The sequence below is a fragment of the Bos grunniens genome, chromosome 1 (genome assembly GCF_055505025.1).
Source record: "Bos grunniens cultivar Pamir isolate PY7600 chromosome 1, Bosgru_T2T1.0, whole genome shotgun sequence".
Classification (NCBI taxonomy): domain Eukaryota; kingdom Metazoa; phylum Chordata; class Mammalia; order Artiodactyla; family Bovidae; genus Bos; species Bos grunniens.
In genome coordinates this window covers 98227731-98246755 of record NC_141165.1, presented here as the reverse complement: position 1 = coordinate 98246755, position 19025 = coordinate 98227731, and the positions used below count along the sequence as shown (strand labels likewise).

The 19025-nt window shown below is 38.4% G+C and overlaps 1 protein-coding gene across 48 annotated transcripts in view; it reads right to left on the bottom strand.

The window, feature by feature from the left end:
- Nucleotides 1-19025, bottom strand: part of ZBTB20 (zinc finger and BTB domain containing 20) — an 847908-nt gene that overhangs the window by 126432 nt on the left and 702451 nt on the right. For 2 of the 48 annotated variants that reach the window (XM_086405197.1, XM_086405401.1), the window contains exon 1: nt 11213-11623. The exons of the other annotated variants lie outside the window; for them this stretch is intronic. The gene's annotated coding sequence lies outside the window, so the exon portion shown is untranslated. Of the gene's footprint in view, nt 1-11212; nt 11624-19025 lie in introns of those variants that run through there. 48 annotated transcript variants of the gene reach the window in all.

Below are 19025 nucleotides of genomic sequence, written 5' to 3'. Positions count from 1 at the left end.
TAACAGATGCAACTAAAATTAAATTCGATATCTTGACCCGCTCTCCAAAGTGAAAGTTTCTAGTTCAGGCTGCAGACAGAGGTATAACCAGCTCATTAATCACATGAACCAGAACTATAAGCTGACACTTCTGGAGATGCTTCAAAGAGCAGTCCTGCACGGCTGGGGGGTCTGTGGGGAACCTGAAAGGGAAGGCAGAGCTGACAGTTTAGAGTGAGCAATACTGCTGTCTTTTATGGTATCCACAGGTCAGCCAGGGTGACTATTCTAGACTTCCAGGGAAAAAACGGAAAGGTTTTGTAAGGAAGTAATGGGACCTATGGACTTGTATAAAAAGATTTGATACATTTTTATTCAGTTCCTATTATGTAAAAGTAATTGTGATTGTTGCTTGAAGGGAAAGGGAATCTTAACAATAGTAGTAGTAACAACGACAATGATATTGAGTGATGACTACTCTCTAGTCATGGTGCTGAGCCTTCTATATACTTCATTTCAGGAATTCTTACAATTTCCCAACAAGGTAGTCAGTAGTGTTCATTTTCCTCCTTTACAGATGTGGAAACTGAGGCCCAGTGAAATTAAGGGCATTACCCCAAATTACATAGACCTGTTGCTTACATTATAAATAAACACACAAATGGCTAATCTATAAGACAAGACAAAAGCCATTAAAGGACAGAGTATTGTAGAAATAAAGAAGGCAGAATTGCTTCTGCTTGGGACCACCAGGGGAAAAGGAACAGGGGTGTGGGAATGTAGTGTGTGCTTAGGAGACAAGGAGTAGCCTAGTTAACACAGCACTTTCTGATTAGAAGTCATATTTTGATAAGATGGTAAGATACATTGATCTGTACAGGAAGATTTCTAAAAAGAAGGACTTCTTTCTAAAATATTTTCTGACTACAATTTCTCAAAATTTTTTTCTTTCTTTCTTTTTCTTTTTTTTTCCATTGGTGGGAATAGGTGGAAGAAGAGAAACGAGATACAAGCTTACCTTGGAGGGGATAGGAGGATCATGTAGGGGGAGCAATGTTAGGAGCAGAGGGTATCCAGGGAGTCCCAGGGTGGGTGCAATTTCTTTCATTTCCCAGAATGCTGTATCCTTATCACACATATTTGACCCTTGCCCAATATATAGTAGGGTTATTGGTATCAAAATAGGAACCCTAAAGTCTTGGTTACTCTGCTTTCTTTTTCAATTACTTCTGGAATTTATTTTTTTAGAAATTTGTTTTAGGGGGTCAGGCTTATGATATAGAGTAGTAGCTAGAAAACTTGAATTGTAGTACAATTTGCCTTCCTCATCTTGAGAAAGTTTGATCGTTTCTCTGTTTACATTTTCTTATTAGCATGGTATAAGCTCAAAGAGCATTTCTTCTTCTGTTGAGCAGCCTGCCCCTCTGGTGAAAATAAAATCTTGTGCTTTTCCAAAAATTTGCCATTCTTCTCTGTAGAACCACTGGTTTACAGAATCCAATGTATAGCACCACTAGTCAAGATGAATTCGTGGAGATTCAGTTTCTCTGCTTTTCAAGCTTTTATTTTAAACAGTGTTTTCCAAATGTAAGTTGTAATATATGAAGTACATATTTAAAAAAATTCTGCATGGTCTTGCACCAGATATTCAGTATTCTTTTCTGGAGAGTTTGATAATCCACTCATCCTTATTGAGATATCTAAGGCTCCTTCAAGCTCTAAGATGCCATGATTATGATTCTATGATGCTGACACTTGCTTTGTCGACACTTAAAGCGGAGCTTTTCAACTTCAAACAATAGCATAAGTTGCTATAACAATTACACTTACATGAATCTTTAAGCAAATGTACATAACAGCTCTTTACAACTATTATCACACTGGACAGCCACAGCCAAAGCTTAGGAGGTTGTTAAAATTCTCTGCAAAAGCAAATTCTGATTCTAGAAGGAAAAAGTACTGTTTTTCTATCTACTTTTAAAATTAACTCTTTTTTTTTTTTTTGGTATCTGTTAATTCCACAGCCAGCTATAAGCTTTAAGCATCTCCAATAACTTTCATCATTAGCTTCCACTCTGTCATGACTTCTGTATCTCACCCTCCTGACCCTGGCCATTGAGGTCACTCTTCCTGATGTAATCAAGCATGCTTCTTTGTCGTTACATTCGTCACAGTGCTCATTAGAATTATCATCATTCCTACTGCACCTTAGGTCGACGGAATTAAATGTGCTTATGTGATTTGTTGTCATTTTAATTTTTCAGCCAGGATTTCTTCATCCAGAAGGACAATTTCATTTTATCTGATCAATAAATAACTAGCCAGTCAAATGACTCTGGAAAGACCGGTAGAAAATCATTCTTTGGGGCAAAACCTTAAGTCTAGAGAGGTTTTTAGAAACCTGGAAAGTGGCATTTCACTGACCTGGAATCCATAGGTTCGAAATATACTGATGTCAAATTAGTCTTCCAATATAGTAAAGCAGTAAGGATAAAATATACATGATTCATATTTAGGTGTGTGTTGAATTTAATAAATTAGTTGGGAGTCAAGGTATTTTTGAAGAGAATTCAGTCTGTCCACAGTGACTAATTCACTGACTCTCAATAGCCTAAAATATTTTTTGCTGTAGCTTTAACCTCATTTTTTCCAAGATAAAGAATATACAAAGACTGTGAAGTGGCAATGCAGACCACTGTGACCTTCTATATATTCCTCAACTTTTGCTCTTTCTATGGTCAGGGTATGTACAAATAAATAAATCTGCAATAGTTTAAATCTAGAAAATTTTTTTTGGCTAAACTCTGAAAACATAGCTTAAGTAGAGTTGAAAGTGTGGCATCTCATCATTTCTGTATATTATAAGGCTTACAAGTGCCACCTTATAAAAGATATATTTGTTTATTTTCATGTTCAATCAAAAGTGTAGAGTTTCAGGTCTAGGAATGGATTACAGATCGTTTTCTCCTGGTTATTTTTGGCTTTAAGTATATTGATCATTTTATCATTTTCTTGTTTTAAACTGCTTTAAACACAGCACAAATGTTATTCTCATCATGCCAGAAATGGGTTTGGAATTGATTTTGAGTTTCCATCAATTTTACTCTTTGCTCTCTGTGAGAAGTTTTTCACTTGGTTAAATTCAAAAGGATAGTTTTGTTCAAAAGATGTCAGAATACAGCATTTGGAGATCCTTAGCTGGACAAGAAAACTGACATTTTCTACTTTTCAAGAAAAAAAAAGTAATAAAATTTTGCATCTATTGCTATGGACTTTATTGAAATTAGGGGAGAATCATTCATATGAATGCAATTTCAAGGGCTTCCCCCCTCTTTCTCTTCATGTAAGTGTTTGACAAAAGCATGTATCTTCTGAGAAGCTGGCCTGATTGGTCCAGGTTGGCACTGTTTCAGTGTTTGGCCTACGGCGGCTGCTTAGGAATAATTTCGTCTCATCCTCTCTATTTTCCTGGACTGTATCGGACTCAGACACGTGGTATGCAAAGGAAATCCAAGTCCCTTAAAAATGCTATTTCTTTTGGTACTAAAGCCAAGCCCAGTTCTACTTTGGCCAAATGATCTTATCAAGATTTACAAGAGATATTCAGTAATATCTCCAATCTGGGAGAAGACATCCCACTAAGAAAGATCATTTACTACGTACAGAATACATATATCTTCTCATCCGCTACCAGGGAAGGACATGATCAAACTTATCCTATTGTTACCGAGAATAATATAACACCGATGCAAATTTTATGCCATTATTCATTTCAATTGATTTAAAAAGAAATAAACAAGTAGTTCTTTCCATATTAAAGCAGATATACTGAAGATCTATTTTCAGTTATTGCTGAAAATATTTTGGCTTCCATAAAGGAACCGTCCTAACACTGCTGCTTTGCCCTCCTCTGTGCTGTCACAATTCAGAATTTGTCACATTTCAGCCAGGTTCCCTAGACTAATTGGATGAAACAACTGCATTACAGTATCAAGATTCCTTTGCAGAATCAAATGAGAGGAGATCTGCACAGTTTATATAGCCTGGAAGATTTGTAACCAACACAGTCCAAATCCTATATGTTACAATACATCTTTCTACGTTTACAGTAATAATCACTTTTATAAAAACTGTTATGATTTAACTTCACACTTAAGAACATCAACAAACATAGGGAGAAATTTAGATATATAACCTTCATTTCCCACCCCATCCTTACTTCTCCCCTGTGCTGTTTCGTGTTTCGGAGCAAAATGCTTACTCTTTTTTGAAGAGTCACGAAATCTCTTCTCTAGCAATCTAAGCCCTTGATTTTCCGTGTGTAGCATGACACACCTTGAAACAGAAAGCCCCACACACCAGAGTGGGACGTTAATTTAAATACAGACTTAGGGGGAAGAGCTCCATCTACTGAATCAGTTAGATCACAGTTTGTACCCTATAGTTATCCCATTCACTCCTTTCAACCTCTTAAAGACTCTGAGGAGAACTGAAAAGTTACAGACCCCCCAAACAGCTTTGAGTCTGATGCCATTTTGAATAGTTTCCAGTTTCCCCGAGCCTCTTTCCTTCGCCCTTCCCAATCTCCAAAGCTTTCCATGTTTCAACATAAAAGAAAAATGGGATGCTCTGCTGTATAAATCATACCTGGGAAAAGGTAGAAAACCATTGGTAATGGAAAGAAAAGCCCCAGATAGCTGACGGGAAAGCAACAGAAAAAATTCACTCTACCTGACCCATTGGCAGCCCAGGTAAGAAGCAAAGAGAAGAGTAGCCTACTTATTCCTCTTGCCTTGCATCATCGCTGGGGAAGTCTGCAGCCACCCAGGATCAGCTCTTCTGGGCTCTCCCCAGTTGCACAGTGTTGTTGTGGCATTGGGAATTTGCTGTGGCTTCGTAAGATTATGGGGATATGCTTCAGCAAGCCAAAAAAGTCACAAACAAAATTCAGGAGAGAGAGGAAAAAAAAGTACAAAAACAGCTGATCTGACTGGGGAAGCGCCTGGCATTTTCCTACATATGCCACAATTTTCTTTGGTATTTCCTGGTTCTATGATCAGAAAAGTTATCATATCGTGTTTATTACTTTTGTTTTTTCAGGGTTGCTGGTGGCGAGGGGTGGCACAGTGACAGCAAACAGAGTGGGGAGCAGCAAAGTAAAGATTACTTCTACTTGTGTGAAAGCTTTCCAGGGTATCACGAGGTTACAAAGTTCCTTCTTCAGAATACTGAAGACGTATAGAAATCATATATAAGAAAAAATAGCCATAGTCTTACTGGATTGAGAGAGAAAAAAAGAAAAAACTTTTTAATATGGAACAAAGGAAATCGTATCTGAATAAACCTGAATGTTAATATAGCTGCATAAGATTCAAGGGTATGTAAGACATAAAAAGACTATAAGTTAAGCTAAATTATTAGAATAAAAAAAGACAGTAATAAGTATATACACATATTAAATCATCAGAGGGAGGCAACAGTTAGTTGGATTTTTAAATTACAGAAAAATACTAAAATGTAATAAATTAATAAAAGTTTGGATGAATGCTAATCCTCTTTTATGCAAAAATAGAATGAATATAAATGTAAAGTGAAGCTGTGAGTGTGTGTGTCTGTATGTGTATTTGCACAAAGTATTACTGACTGACATTGAAAGATGCTATGTTACATAGAAATGAAAACTTTGAATTATTTTAAATTGGGCATTCAAAGTATCAAATTAACCTGGCAGGTTTTTTTCTTTTTAAAAAATATTTTTAATTTTCAAGTTCTGTTTTAAATCATGGAAAGAAAAAAATAGAAAAGCACTGCATAGATGCACAATATGTATTTTGTAAAAAATTACATTTGCATTTCTTAGAATATTTAGTTCTCAAAAAACGGCTAATTGGCTTTTCTTCAAGCCTCTGCAAGACACAAGACAAGTTCAGTTCTGAGTCAAGAAAAACTATGAGAAATTTCACCTCAAAATGAAATTTATTTGGATAGTTATAAAGGCCTGAAAAATGAGATTATCTCCACCATAACTATAACAAACAGCTAATGAATAAATAAATTCTGACAAGAATCAATAAGAACTGCAAAGCCTGAGAGGGTCATCGCAGACTTGAAAAAGGTAAGCAAGTGAGGAAACATCAAACAGAGTTAATGGAGATAAAGCATTCTGAAAAATGGCAAGTGTTAACAATCACCGACAGGAAAGAATATACTTCCACAGGGATGACAACAAGAAAATGAAACAAAACAACACAAAACAACTGGAAATATATATTTCCTGGAGCAAAGTATGACTACTGATTCAGCAAGAGGAGAACCTACTTCTTTGTCACTCCCTTTGGAAGCCTTGCTTAAAAAAAAAAAAAAAAAAGGTTGCACAAAAGATACATGTGTTCTTTTTCTGGTATTATTACAGGCCCACCTAGATTTAGATTTAGCTTTCGATTCCAGATGAGATCAGACATGTTCAGACTAGCACATCCTTGTTCTGTAAGCACAGAGCTGCTATCATCTCACTGGCAAATTCTCGGATCCCCAAATTTATGCACAATAGATGCTCTTAAAAATTTTCTACTTCAGTCAAATACCTCACTGAGTTCAATTTTTTATTATTTCACTCTGCTAGTATTAAGCCGAAAAGTTAAGGCAGGCGACTCCCATAAGAAAGGAAAGTTGAATAGTACTTACCCTAAGTATAATGTGCAAGCCTTAAAGGGGGAATCTACTTCTGCTCTAGGGTTTTTAGAAAGGAATCCAGGTCTAAACTCAGCTCTTGCCCTTTTCCCTTCTGGAAAACTGAGTAGACTCACAGAAGGTGGCTCTGAGAAAGATCTTACAAATCAACAGCCTTACCTGTGGCCATTCAGAAGACTGCACTTTGGTGTGTGTTTAAAACTATGAATAAAGTCAGATACAGCGCATGCTCAGCAGACAATTTAAAAATATTTATAACATTGTTGTTTCAAAAACAAATTTCCTCAAACAAAGCAAAACTCACATTTCTGATCCATGCCAAGTTTAACGTTCTGAGACAAAGCTGTTTTGGAGTTTTCCGCTGGGGAAAAAAAGGGCTTCTAAAATTTTTTGTTGAACGAAAAATAGTTCTCTCTTCCCTTTTGGGTACTCTTAAAGAGGTGGAATAAAATTTGCTCTAAGTTTCAACAAAATCCACCTCGGGCTAAGATAAGGCAGTAGAAATTGGAGATCTATAAAAAAAATAATTTTGGAAAGAGTAACAAGGAACTAAAAACTATGAGTTTAAAGAATTTAATGATCATCTGTACCTTCAAGGCAGTCGTGTTTATTACTATACAAAAAAAAAAAATCTTGATACAAACAGGATATATTATGTATACATAACTTATGCATTGATAAGAATAATGCACAGACAACTCTTGCATATCTAGAGAAGTTATGTTTTACTTTTGCTAACTAAAATCCGAACTCCTGAAAACTGAAAAAGAAATATATCAAAAATACAGGAGAAACCCAGGAATAATGTCAGTATATTTCCTCTGTTTTTCATAGCAGGCATGGAGAAGAAGGCAATCACATATCTATTAAATTTTGAGTTACACGAATAAAAATTGGATCAAATACGGGTTTTAAAGTCCTAATTACTGCAGCAGGAATGCCTGTTCCCCCTGGCTGGGAATTTTTCCTCTTTCTCCTCCTGAGTGTCCCTAAGTATTCCATTTTATCATCTATCACCAAACCCTGCATGGCCCACAGATCTCCTAGACCTTATTTAAATTTCTCACGTAAGTCTCTGAATGACTTTCAGCCCCTGCTCTACTTTCCAGGGGTGCTCATCTGGCCTCAGAAAAGCTCCACAGACACATCGTTCAGTATTTCTGACACTTTCAAGCTCAGCAGAGGGTGCCAAAAAAAAAAAAAAAAAAAAAAAACCCAAAAAACGATATTAAAAAAAAGTTTATTAAAGTGAAACTAGGAGTGCAGATTTGAAGAAGTTGCCTCTACTTTAATTTCCCTCTCAACTCAGCACAGGTGTTTCCTAACTTATACTATTGTGCATGCTGATGAGGGGGAGGGTGAAAAGAAGGTGAGAGAGTGGGCTAAACACCGACCAGGACCAGCAAGCATTTCGGATCTCTAGCCTCATATGTTAATGGACGTGTCTAAAAATGGACCCCCCAAAACGCCTAGAAGGAGGTTTCTTTTTGGCAAATGATTAAACCAGTATACTGAAATAATTAAAGCTTTGTCCTTAAAGAAAGCATCAGATCAACAGAACAGAAACAAAGATAAAAACTGCACACACATATGCATGTGCACACACACTCTCTCACACACAGATACACACAACTAGCGGGTGAAGGGAGAGGGAAATTAAATAAAAGAAAACAAACAGAGTCCTAACAGGCCATTCTCCGAAAAGGAATCTAAATAAAAAGTCATATGATATCTGATAGTGCAGGACACGTCGCCAAGAACTGGAGCGGATTGCCTACAGGAAGAAAGAGCCAGTGTATTCCAGCTCAAAGAGCTTTTCTTTCCTCCTCCTCTATTTTTTTTCCCTTTTCTCCTTGACTGTGAATGTGTTACTCTCAGGTCAGATGCACGAAGAATCGCAGAATGACAGCTATCACCTTTCCCTACTCCTGGCGGCACGACTGGCTGATAGGAGCTGCCTGAGTTGGGATCGAGAGGGGCTGGTGCAGCTTTCATATGAGCCTCTTCAGGAGCCCCTCTGTCTCTTCCATAAACCCCTTTGGTCACATCAAAAACAGACACCCCCTAAAAAGTACAAGCAGAAAACAAAAATGCAAACACAACGCCCATGGCAACAAAAGAGTTCAAGACAGAAAAAAAAATCAGAAACAAATCAAAAGGGAAAAAGAAGAGACAAAAAAAAGCTCTTGCTTTCAATATAAAACTTTTTCAAGACCGAGTTTCTTTTCTCTTATTTTAATGACTTTCTTTTTAAAGATCTTTTTCTCCTTAAGCACTCTTAAGAGCATTAAAAATCTCTACAGAAATACAGAAAAGTCTCAAGGCAAAACACTATAAGAAGTGAGTTACCCTAGAGAAATTTGGATTTGCCAAAAGTTCCCCTCATTCTAATGTCTTTTAGCGAGTTCAAGTGCAAACACTGGCCACCTAGCTCTTGTTTTTTTCTCTGATGGGTCATTACTGAGGCAACACATACACACTAAGGTTTTCCGAAAAGACTCCTTGTTATCAAGTTACTTCAAACATAAGGCGCTCACACCTCCCAGCCAGAAGGGTTTACTGACTAGACACCACTCTCTGCCCTGTTATGTATTACATCCCTGAGAAGTAGTTACATAAATGTATTCTAAAAATATGGAAAAATGTATATATCTATATTTTCCCTACAGTTTCCCACCCCAGGGACAAAAACAGATTATATTTTCAGTGGATGAAAAAAAATAAAAGGAAAGGAAAGAGTTTCTGAACCTTGAAACAACTGTTGTAGCTGGTTTCCACTTAGTTAAATAGTTATTTGTAGTTAGGTACTGCCTATAGTATATATTTAAGGATTTTTGTGGTGCTTGTGAATTTCCCCCTTGTTCAGTTTTGTGTCTATTAAGTATCCTAAAGAGATTTTCAAATAGCAATCAAAATATAAACACATTAGGAGGAAAACTTTTAGAAAGAAAACATTGAGTTTACAATTCAAGGATGTTAGTATAAAGATATAAATGTACAGCATATATAAAAGGTGGAATTGTTTACACATTTTGCACAGACAGTTCACATGATTTCTTTCTTCTTTTGTTGGAGCATTAATTTGAAAATGATAAGCACTCTGGAATGTTTGCTACAAACACAAATTTATGGTGAAAATACACATGCATAGGCAGAAAAATCAAATGGAGAACACGCAAAGCTACGTGGCCATCAGAATCATAGAAAAATCTCTGTCTAGACTATATTTCGCTTGAACTAGTAGATCACGGATGGGCAGTAATCTCTCTGGGTTTTTTTTTGCCATTTACATCATTAAATAGAAACAAAAATATAATACAAATATCTGTTCCTTTAGTACCTTGTCTTAATAACTGACAAGCGACACAGCGGTACCTTTTAAACGGATGCAAAAACTTGTGAGACCGAATGAACTAATGTACCCCATTGGTATTTTGGGAACCCAAATCCCATAGTTAACTTTTTACTCAAGTGGCAAAAGTAGAAGATGTTCTTGCCACTAAACTGATTATTTTGTGGAGTCTTGTTCTCTGCCCCACAGGATTTTAGGGACCCAGAATTGGGTAAAAGAGATAGTAAGAGAGGATGTATCCTGAACAACTTTTATTGTGAGTAGAAAAAAATACCATGGAGTGAGCATAAGAAAAGTCGGATTTAGAAAGATTAAAAGAAGAGAAAAGAGCAACATATCCAACTTAATTAGTCTTTTTCCTTTTTATTTTTTATGTATATATATATTGGGGTGATGGGGAGAAAAGATAACTGGATTTCTTTGGGAATGTCTTTGTGTCTTTATAGAGTGAATGTTCTGTTCCTGTCTCTCTTTTTAGGCGAAAAACTAATAAAAATAGAAAAACATATATCAGACATTAAGCTCACTCCCCCCACCACCCCTTCCCTTTGTAAAGAACTCTTTGTTCTCTAGTGAAAATGCTGAAAAATCCCCGGGCAGCTACTCCCTGAAACAAGTGCAAAACACTTAGAGGCTTTTGGGCTGGCTGGGAGCCAGGAACCCTCCCGCTGTCTGGTTAGAAGAGGAAAAAAAGAAGAGAGAGGGAGAGGGAGAGAGGGGAAGAGAGATGGGGGGGGGCAGAGAGAGAGAGAGAGAGACAGGAAGAGAGAGAGAGAGGAAGAGAGAGAGAGGAGAGAGAGAGGGGAGAGAGAGAGAGAGAGAAATTGGAGCTTCCTTTAATAGACATAGGAAGCAGCGTTTTTTTTTTCTTTTTCTTTTTTTCAAAACTGGCGGTCAAGCGTTAAGTAACTCCCGTCTAAATCCACCTGCTAGAAATGAACTTGGGTGACCCCCCAGGGGTGCACAAAGACAGGGAAGACAGTAACGTACTCCATACTCTTTCCCACCCCCCGTTGTACTGCTTCCATTCTTTCTGCTCCCATACACAAATGCCCACAGATCTCACACCACCCCCTTACCCCCCAACAACAAACACAGCGAAATACATGCTCCCTCAGTCTCCTAAAAAAAAAAAAAGGCTTTTCCATCTCCGTTGCGACACAGTGATAAGGGGTAGCGAACATCTCATACCTGGTGTGAATGCTAATCAGTCAGGAGTTCTCCTTTTCCCAAGACAGGGAACTGTTTCCTTCCAAATTTATTAGAACCTCCTCCACTGCCTCTTTGAAAAACCTTCTTTGTCACCCTCTCCCAAGTCCCGATACTTCTTTAAAAAAAAAATGGCTTCGGAGCTCCTTCTATTCTTGATATTGATTCTCTCTCTCTCCCCCCACCCCTCCTCCTCTCTCCTGTCTGTGTCTCTTCTGAGTGGTCTATTGATAAGTCCCTGGAGGCACTGGGTCAGCCTGCCCGTAGGAAACCAGACACAATGCACAAATCTCCGAGTGCCATTCTGCCATCAGCAAGCAGACCACGTTTAGGAGAGAGAGAGAGGAAAAAAAAAAAAAAAAAAAAACAGTAGAGCAAGAGACAGAGAGAGAGAGAGAGAGAGAGAGAGAGAGAGAGAGAGACCAACCGAGGGAGGGAGAGACCGAGAGAGAGGAGAGGGGGGGAGAGAGAGAGAAGGGGGGGGAGAGAGACAGAGGGAGAGAGAGAGAGAGACACGGAAGGAGAGAGAGAGTGTGTGAGAAAAAGACTGATTGGAACAGGAGGGAGGGAGAGAGAGAAAGGGAGAGGGAGAGAGCGCGCGAGAGGGAGAGCGACACTGCCAGTCAGGTTAATCATCCCTACTTTAATTAGCTGTTCGGCTTAGACATAAAACAATTGAATTTGAATGATCTGTCAGCAGGCTCGGCTGAACCAAAGGGGAAAAGCGAATATTACAAAAAGACTGTTGGTGTGTTCTGATAAGCAATACTGCTCGTACTGACAAATCCTCAAAGGGGGAACTATTAAAACTTACAACTAAACAAAAAGTGCAAATATAAATGGCACTAGATAGAGGTCTTTTTTCAAAAATGGAGTTTTCTCCCCTAGTTTTATCAACGGTAGATATTTATATGCAGGTGCCAACATATTAGGGTCTGTGTGTAATGTGTGAAAGTTTATTAACGATGGTCTAGGAGTGTAGCAGACAGATGCTGCAGAGAACAAGACAGGTACAGTCGGATGCCGAGTCTAGATCTTGGAGGGAGATGGATGCTGGAAGAAGAGGCACCGTGGCAAGAGATCAGCACAGACAAAGTCAGTGGGCAGACAGGCAGACAGATTTTAGGCACGGCACGATCTCTTCTAAAAAGGCAAAAGTTCTGATGCAATAATAGGTGCAAAACAATCCATCCATCCTCCTCTCCCGGGAGCACTCCAAGGTACAGTTAAAATAGATTAATCTTTGTGACAAACAGAGCTGGCAAGGCAGACTATGGCAGACACTGAAGGCGATTCGCAGACCCAAGAGTACCAGAGCCGGGAAAAGCCACAGAGATGAATCTCTCCAACGCCCTCATTTAGCAGATAAGTAAACTGAGGACTAGAGACTCAGGCTAATAAATCACAAGGGCAATGGCAGTGTCGACATCAGAACCCAGGGCTCAAGTGGCCCATCAGATTAGCCAACTTCTAGCTTTCTTTACAAATTCTGGCCCAACAGGTATCGAAATCACTGTTGTCTCCAGAATAACCAGATACTTCCATCTATATAGTTAGTGCCCAGACCTCTAATTTTTAAAAACATCTAAGTGGCTAACTGGAAAAAAAAAAATCTTTTTTTTTTTTTTTTGGTTCATTTTGAATTCTAGGGATTTAAGTGCTTAATTCGTTCTCAGAGAAAAGCAGAAAACTATAACATTGTACAGGCCCGGTCTCAGCAAGTTATAGCTGGTGCCACACTCCAAGCTGGTGAAGACCAGTGGATCGATCTACAAAGACCTCTCCCAGAGTTTGCAATTCTCTTTGTGAATTTCATCTGCTATACATCACCAGGTAAAAAGATGTGGTTCTTTCATACAGCTCATTTTTAAAATATAGGCACACTGTGGGTGAAAGTGGTTGTCTTTCAGCTTACAGTATCATTTTCAGTCACGGATGAGATTTGTTACCTGGAAGATGTGCTATAGGCAACTCTTCCTATATATTTCAATTGAAACGAGTTACTCAATTAGAAAGGGGACACTGTATCATCTACCCACATAATTGATGGTATCTTTTTAGAACACACATGATCATATTCAGGAAGAATCTCCCTCTTACAGCAGATAATTGAAGGTAAAAATTTTTTTAAGGGGGAAGAGGTGCTTATGAAGAGAACAGTGCCATCAGATGTTACTGGAGAGATTAAATCTCTTGTCCTAAAACAAGAATGGTGGTGTACATAAAAGCAAAAACTCTCGGTCATGCTTCAGCAACGACATTGCTACTTAGGGCGAGAGAAGAAAACTGAAAGAAATGTCAGGCACCTAGAAGCCCAGTCGTAGGCAAGTAATCTGAGAGAGGTCATGGCCAGAGTAATTTAGTTTATTTGCCTGCCAACCTCTTTAACAATGGCTGCTGCGGCATGTCTAAAACACACTCTCCATCATCAGTTGATTCAGGGAAAAGAGGAATCAGTGATTTTGACACCGGCAGGGCCTCCTGCAGGTAGGTCTCAAAGCATCAGACAGGCAAGAACCCAGGGAAGACTGTGCAGTCCTTAGTGAATGCGTTCTGGGTGATCTGTGTGAAAGGGGAATGAGCTTTAGCCTCAAATGGACCATTATAACAGTGCAAAAGTCACAGCTGCTCTCAGAGGCTCAGTTTCCCTACCTGTATAAGGTGGTGATATCCACCCCATAAAGTTATTTTGAGGATGACATGAGTTAACACAGATAGAGCTCATGGTCATTAATTACATGGTAGTTTTTATTGAGGTAGGCAGACAATCAGGGTGTGAATAAACAAAACTACGTACTATAGATGTGCTGAGTGTGTTACGGTCAAAGCATGCAAGTTCAAGACACATAGTACATCAAGGATCTAATACACAGATTTCTATTCAAAAGAGTAAAGTTTAGGGCCCTAAATTCTGGAATGTAAAATTCAAGGATTCTCTGAGGGGTATATGATCTTCTTGTCTCCAGACTTTGGCATATTTCCTGGTTAACAATAATAATAATAATAACAATAATATTCAATATATCACTGAGCGCTTGATTTGTGATAAGCACTCTGTTATGTACTTATTTTCATCAAACTTTAGTGCCCTGTGAATTACCAATCCTCACTTCATAGAAAAGAAAATCGAGGCATAGAAGAGTTAGGTGACTTGCTCAAGAGCACACAGCTAGCAAGTGTGGAGTTGGAGATGAAACCCAGGCAATCTGACTTTAAAGCCTGCATCCTCAGCCATGATGCTGGGCTGGCACACGGAAGGTATTCAGTAAATATGTGTTGAATAAATGAACAGATGCATAAAATACCAGTGTATTGATTTCATTAGAAAATAAGTGAAAATCTATGCACAAGCTCTTGAGCAAACCTTGCGCTCGGATTGTGCAACTTGTCCCTCCTCTGCAGCTTGCTTCAGGTGGCAGCCCTTCCTCAGAAGCCAGGGTCACCCATGTCCCTGGATGGTGTTGAAAACAGATGAGGTGAACACTGCTGGCTATGACCACCCAGGGCATTTAAATATCTGACGGCATTTTCAGCACTTTGAGGGTAGTGTTAGCACACGGGTTATTAATTGGCTTAATTCCAGTTCGGATAATTACATCGTGTCTCTTTAATTTTTCCCTGACTATGCCATTCTTCACTTCCTGTCACAAATGTGCTCTTTAAAAAAGCATAGGAACACACACAAACATATAGTTATATTTAAGGTTTGTATAATCATCTAGGGTGTTCTTTTTCTAAATGATTAATACATAGTAGCCATGTAATGAATGAATGGGCAAAAGAATTAAAGTCGTTGCAAAATACAGATAACTAGTTGAAGCTGAGATTTTCATTTGGCACTGAAATAAACAGATTTTTAAACCATTTCCTTGGTGACAAGATTCCAATCATTTTTTTTTTTATCATGGGCAGATATTTCAAGAACTGATGACCTGCTCATGATAAGCTGATTTCCTTATACTATGTAGTTTCCAGCATAAAAAATAGCAATGAAAACTAATATTTTAAAGTAGAAAGTAAGACTAGGACCTAAATGACACAGTATACTGAACTTATAGGTTTTAGAACAGTCGTTAATCCAGTTATTAGATCCTGACTTATTTAGCAACATTTTTTTTCCACCAAACATATTACTAGAATAATCTTCAAATTATAGAAGAAACAGAAAAGGCTTCCTCATTCAATAAGCTTCGAAAAGTTTGACAGTCATAAACAGACACCACCCATTTCCTTTACCCAAAGAATTCTTGGCCTTTGAAATACTGGTTGTGTCTACGTGATACCGAAGAAAATCTCCTACAGGCATCCATTTAATCATGTGCACAAATAGTTAAATGCTTCCACTGCAGAGAAAGGTTTTCTAGTCCTTTTCAGTGTACATTTGTATGAACAAATCACCAAATATAAGGAACACAGAAAGAGAATAAAGGGTTAATTTATTTACTATGCATGACAGTTTCTAGACCTTTGCTTCCTCAGCTTTTAGTTCACAATTCCATGCATACTCTGCACATAATAATAAATGCCATAATTCAATGTATGCCATAATTTGATTGACTTTCAAGCAACTTTTCTGGTTCAGCTCTCAAAGCTTTCCTTCCTATAAACTTCCTCCAAATTATTCTTTGTGGTCCTCTGTAAATCATCATTTGAAACTGGTGTTTGTGGGATGACTCTAATACTGTAGAGAGATCTGTATCAAACTAGCTATGTTTCCTTTTGAGAATCAGTGGTCAACTTCCATGTCCTTATCGGAGAACAAGACAAATTAAAAAAAAAAAGAATAAAATCCAAGCCCTTTCCCACCTCTTCGACTCCTGTAATAACGGACAGCTGTCATTCAGTGACTGTCGTCTACTTTGTTACTCATGCCTTGAGACTGAGATCTTCAGGATGAGGTCTTCACACTCTACTTGCCGTATTTAATGTATTGTCTGGTATCACAACTGGCCATGTTGGCAGATGATATCTCAGACAAGCTGGAGGCAACAATTGTTAACACTTGTAGTTCTTCATCTGCAATTGCAATTTATTTTCTATGTGCCTTAAGTTTCCAATATGTAACAGGGTTATACTTTTTGGTGTAAGCCTAGTGATTGGATGCTTAGACTAAAGTAGTATTATTGGATGGGATATTTAAGAATTAGTAAGGGAGAAACACTTGTAGTACTAGAGATTTTTATAGAGTAAGCACTATTTTTTTTTCAGTAAGAAGTCCTTGGATAACACGTTCTACATTTAGGTGAGTTTTTAAATTCAAAAGAAAACTGGACAATATTTATACTCAATATTAGAGATAGTAAACAAACTCTTGGTTTTAAATTTAAAATGTCATCTAGAAACAGCCTGATTGATTTTATAAAAGCATAGGATCTTAGACCTAGGTGAGTATTTAGGAGATTCTCTGGTTCTTTCAGTTTACAGAGGAAAGCTAAGTGGCTTATTTTATCTGATAAGTACTAGAACCCAGTTTTGTCTGTTTCCTGGTCCCATGCCCTTCTCAGTCACACTGGGCAAGAGGGCTGTCACACTCTTGCCTTTCCTAGCCCTGGCCATACTCCTTTTGCACGTATAGTTTTTTTTATTAAAGAGCCTGTTAAATTCTGGTGCTGAGAAAGGGAATCTACATTTCAACTGTAGTCTGATAGACATGCCACAACAGGACTGTGGTAGGCCAAATAATGACCCTGAGAAAGATATCCACATTCTTACCCCAGAACCTACAAATGGTACCTTATAGAGCAAAGCAGTCTTATGGATGTGAGCTAAATGTAATTACCAGTGTTCCTATAAGACAGAGACAGGTGGGTCGGAGCTAATAGTAAGAGATGTGATGACAAAAACAAGAGGTTGGAGTTACTTGTGGAAGGGGTCATAAGCCAAGGAGTGCAGATGGCCTTCGGAAGCTAGAAAAGGTCAGGAAACAGATTCTTCCCTAAGAGCTCCCGGGGAACCAGCTCTACCACCAGCTACCTCTATCTGGACATCATTTTAAACAGCTAAAATATTTCTTAGCTTTTTAAAAAAAAAAAAAAGTAGATATATTACCTGTTGGTTCAAACTGAGCTTGTGATACAAGACTTCTTACCAGTCTTCAGAAAAATATTGACTAGAATAGGTCAAGAATGGATCTCTCCCTCTTTCCTCTAAGAACTTCCTCCTAAGCTGACATGGAGAAATCTATCTTAATGGACATCTTGGTTAACAGATGAGTTGCCTATGGATCCATCTAATCATGTTTGCCTATGTTTAGTCTTATAACAAATAGTTCTTCAGTGGCGGGTTGGTACTCAGCAGCAAGTTAATCTACCACACTCAACAGTAGGTTTTAGTTAAAAGCAAACTGAAGGGTTTTGCTGTGTGATTCTTGGAGACCAGGAGCCCTAAATTTTCTCTAAACAGTGAGGTGCTCCCTTGCTAGCCCCACATCCCACATTTGTTTCACTTTTACCTTGTGGAGGTCAGAAAGGGAGAAAAGCAGCAGCATAAGGCAACATGATGCAAAACTAACTTCCTTTTTAGGACTGTCTTGCCTATATATATCATGGCCACTCAGATACATGCACAATCTGTAGGACAGTGCTCCTGAAAGAGTGGTTCTTGGCCGCATCAGCATTACCTAGAAACTTCTTAGAAAAATAAATTCCCGCATCCTACTCTAGACCTAGTGAACCAGATACTCAGAGGTGAATATCTGAATGCCTGTGAATATATGAGTGCCCTTTGAAAGTGAAAGTTGCTCAGTTGTGTCTGACTCTTTGTGATCTCATGGACTATACAGTCTATGGAATTCTCTTGGCCAGAGTACTGGAGTCGGCAGCTGTTCCCTTCTCCAAGGGATCTTCCCAACCCAGGGATCAAACCCAAGTCTCCTGCACTGAGGCAGATTCTTTACCAGCTTAGCCACCAGGGAAGCCCAAGAAGCCCTTTAGATAATTCTAAAGTCCATTTAAGAACCATAGGACAAATCTGTGAGGTCTGGCAAGTATAGTGAAAAACCTCTTGGACTATGAGTGATATCACCTGTTCATCAGGGTGGATTTAATTGTGGCTCTGTCATGTGCCCACTATATGACCTTAGATCGTGTTCTTAGTTTATCTCATCAAGTACAAAAAGGGAATGACAATATTATTGCCCTCTCTATGCAAAAGGATAAACAGATCATGAATATGAAAACACTATATGCTTTATAAAAGTGTTAGTCCCTCAGTTGTGTCTGACTCTTTGTGACCCCATGGACTGTAGCCCACCAGGCTCATCTGTCCAGGGGATTCTTCAGACAAGAATACTGGAGTGAGTTGCTCTTCCCCTCTCCAGGGGTTCAAGTCCCAGGGATATAACTGCAGCATTATTATTATGGAAGAAATATCTATTTGAACTGCAAGTGTCCTGGGACCAAAGTGTGGGGGATATCCCCTTAATAATCACATTAACTAAGTAATATTAGTAAAAAAGAATTCAAGAAGCTCAAATGTTAGGTCTAATTCTCCAAGCCAAAATGAAGCCTGTAAGTCTGTAGAGTTTTAAAGGATGTGATAATGAGTGGAGAACCCACTGACATTTTTAGCTTCTAGAACCAGGTGCTGAATCTTTTGATTCAAGAACTCCACCTTTCTGTTCATCAAGTAGCAAAATGTAGTGGCAGTTTTGAATGCTATAGTGCCAATGAAAGCCTGTGGCTTGTGAGATTCAGTCATACTTCTTTATAAATTCCCAGCACCAGTCAGTTTTAGTAAAGTGGCCCATGATTGCTTTCATTTCCATACCATATTAACTAAGCAAGAAGCTCCAGGA